Below are 2,838 nucleotides of genomic sequence, written 5' to 3' on the forward strand. Positions count from 1 at the left end.
ATTTTCTATACAAAAACGGTTTTAAATGACATGAAAATGCCCGTCTATGTATGCCCTTTTGTTTAAAAAAAACCCCATCCAGATTGGACATGTACTTTTTGATTTATTCACGTTTTGGTGTTTTGGGATGTAGCCCAAGATGGCGGCCAACAAAGGTCAAATAAGGCCTTGAGGCCAGATAGAGGCATACAAACTAGTTAGGGCTGTTTGTACTTTATGCCTGTATGTCCCTTCATCCCATGAGAGAGAGTCAAACCTTTAATGCCTCTTTGTTTCATCTCATTCCCTGAAAATGTCATGTCAACCGGTTAGATCAAATAAGCCCTTAATGTCAGGGCAGTGGCTTTTTGTCCCAGGCCAGGGCAGTGGCTTTTTGTCCCAGGCCAGGGCAGTGGCTTTCTGGCCTATGGGCCTCTATAGGTCTTTTTTGTGTTACCAGGCCCCTGTGGAATTTTTATTTTTTTACCTAGGCCTGGCACGAACACTCGACCCATTGATTGTGAGTCAAGCACCCTAACCATTAAGCCAACCACCCTTCCGTGATTAAAGAGACAACGAGGTGAGCTTTATGGTCAATTTCTCCTTCCCCGCCCCAATTAGTCCCATATTGGCCCACAGGTGGGGCTCATTGAGCCCTTGGGTTAGGGTTAGGGTTAGGGGTTAGGGTTAGGGTTTGAATATAAATGTGTTTCATTTCAACTAGTTCGTTTTACGGTGCACAGGCCTATCTCCTGTTTATCCCTCCCATGTGTGATAATCTAATATAATAGGTGTAGTACTTAAAAAGGCCCGTAGATGTCCTCCTAAGACCATAAATAAAACTGAGGTAAACTCAAAGTTGCCTCTTTTTCTGGATGGCAGTACAGAAGTCAATGTGGTGAGAGATCCATTCAACCATAGTGTTGTTAAATGTGAACATAAACGCCATATTGTGCATTTAAATGGTTTTATTGTTTTGTTAAAGGACAGAAAAACCTAAAAGAGGCAGTGCCAAACTAAAACCAAACAAGACATAAATCTATAGAGAATAAAAATAAATTATGAATAAAACCATGTTCTTCTCCATCCATTTTTCTGTCTGTTAAAACCCATTTTCTAAAACCTCTCGTTCAGGCCATTTGGCGTTATTGTCTGTAGGTGCTGGATCCACTCCCGTTCTACCCTCTTTCGCTGCCCACAGGTCCAGCCTATATGTGCCTGTAACCCTGATATGGTAAGGTGAGTAATGGGATGCTCCTGGAAGTGGGTTATGAGTTCTGTTTGTAGGTGTGCCCTTTTAATGTTATACAGGTGTTGTTTGAGTCTGGTTTCTATGGTGTGTTTGGTTTCTCCAATGTATTGTTTATTGCAAAGTGTACATGTAATGATATAAATGGTGTTATGTGTGTTCAATGAATAAGATTCTTGTACTGGTGCTGATGTGTGGCTATGTATATTTGTAATAAACTTTATCTGTCGAAAATGGACGTTATGAGGTTTGAGGTCTTGTGGTGGCTTGCTACTGAATCTTGCTTTGGTGAGCATGTCCTTTAAGTTTTTGTTCTTTCTAAATGCTGAAATAATTCTGTATGGTTTAAGTGGTATGTAAGTGTGCTGAACTGTAGAGAAGTTGTGTTTGAATGATTGATGTAGGGGTCTAATTCTATGTGAAAATGTGGTTACTAGGGTGATGATAATTGTCTGTTGATTGAGTATTGATGCCAAAGGAGAAGAGACAGAGGAAGTGTTCGGTTTAGTGATTGGTGCAGATCACTTTCCATAGGGAGTCAGGGTTAGGGTGAGGGAGGGAGATAGGATGAGAACCCTGGTTAGGGTAATGGTACACATTAGGGTTAGGCGTGGGGTTAAGGGAAAGGTTAAGGTTACCCTTGGGGTTGGGGGAAAGGTTAAGGTTAGGCGTGAGGTTTTGGGAGAGGTTAGGGTTAGTCGTGGGGTTTGGGGAGAGGTTAAGGTTAGGAGTGGGGTTACGGGAAGGATTAAGGTTAGGCGTGGGGTTAAGGGGAAGGTTAGGGTTAGGGTTAGGGTTAGGGTTAGGGTTAGGGTTAGGGTTAGGGTTAGGGTTAGGGTTAGGGTTAGGGTTAGGGTTAGGGTTAGGGTTAGGGGGTTAGGGTTAGGGTTAGGGTTAGGGTTAGGGTTTAGGGTTAGGGTTAGGGTTAGGGTTAGGGTTAGGGTTAGGGTTAGGGTTAGGGTTAGGGTTAGGGTTAGGGTTAGGGTTAGGGTTAGGGTTAGGGTTAGGGTTAGGGTTAGGGTTAGGGGGTTAGGGGTTAGGGTTAGGGTTAGGGTTAGGGTTAGGGTTAGGGTTAGGGTTAGGGTTAGGGTTAGGGTTAGGGTTAGGGTTAGGGTTAGGGTTAGGGTTAGGGTTAGGGTTAGGGTTAGGGTTAGGGTTAGGGTTAGGGTTAGGGTTAGGGTTAGGGTTAGGGTTAGGGTTAGGGTTAGGGGTTAGGGTTAGGGTTAGGGTTAGGGTTAGGGTTAGGGTTAGGGTTAGGGTTAGGGTTAGGGTTAGGGGTTAGGGGTTAGGGTTAGGGTTAGGGTTAGGGTTAGGGTTAGGGTTAGGGTTAGGGTTAGGGTTAGGGTTAGGGTTAGGGTTAGGGTTAGGGTTAGGGTTAGGGTTAGGGTTAGGGGTTAGGGTTAGGGTTAGGGTTAGGGTTAGGGTTAGGGTTAGGGTTAGGGTTAGGGTTAGGGTTAGGGGTTAGGGTTAGGGTTAGGGTTAGGGTTAGGGTTAGGGTTAGGGTTAGGGTTAGGGTTAGGGTTAGGGTTAGGGTTAGGGTTAGGGTTAGGGTTAGGGTTAGGGTTAGGGGTTAGGGTTAGGGTTAGGGTTAGGGTTAGGGTTAGGGGTTA

This window comes from Oncorhynchus gorbuscha, unplaced genomic scaffold (assembly GCF_021184085.1).
Source record: "Oncorhynchus gorbuscha isolate QuinsamMale2020 ecotype Even-year unplaced genomic scaffold, OgorEven_v1.0 Un_scaffold_2240, whole genome shotgun sequence".
Classification (NCBI taxonomy): Eukaryota; Metazoa; Chordata; class Actinopteri; order Salmoniformes; family Salmonidae; genus Oncorhynchus; species Oncorhynchus gorbuscha.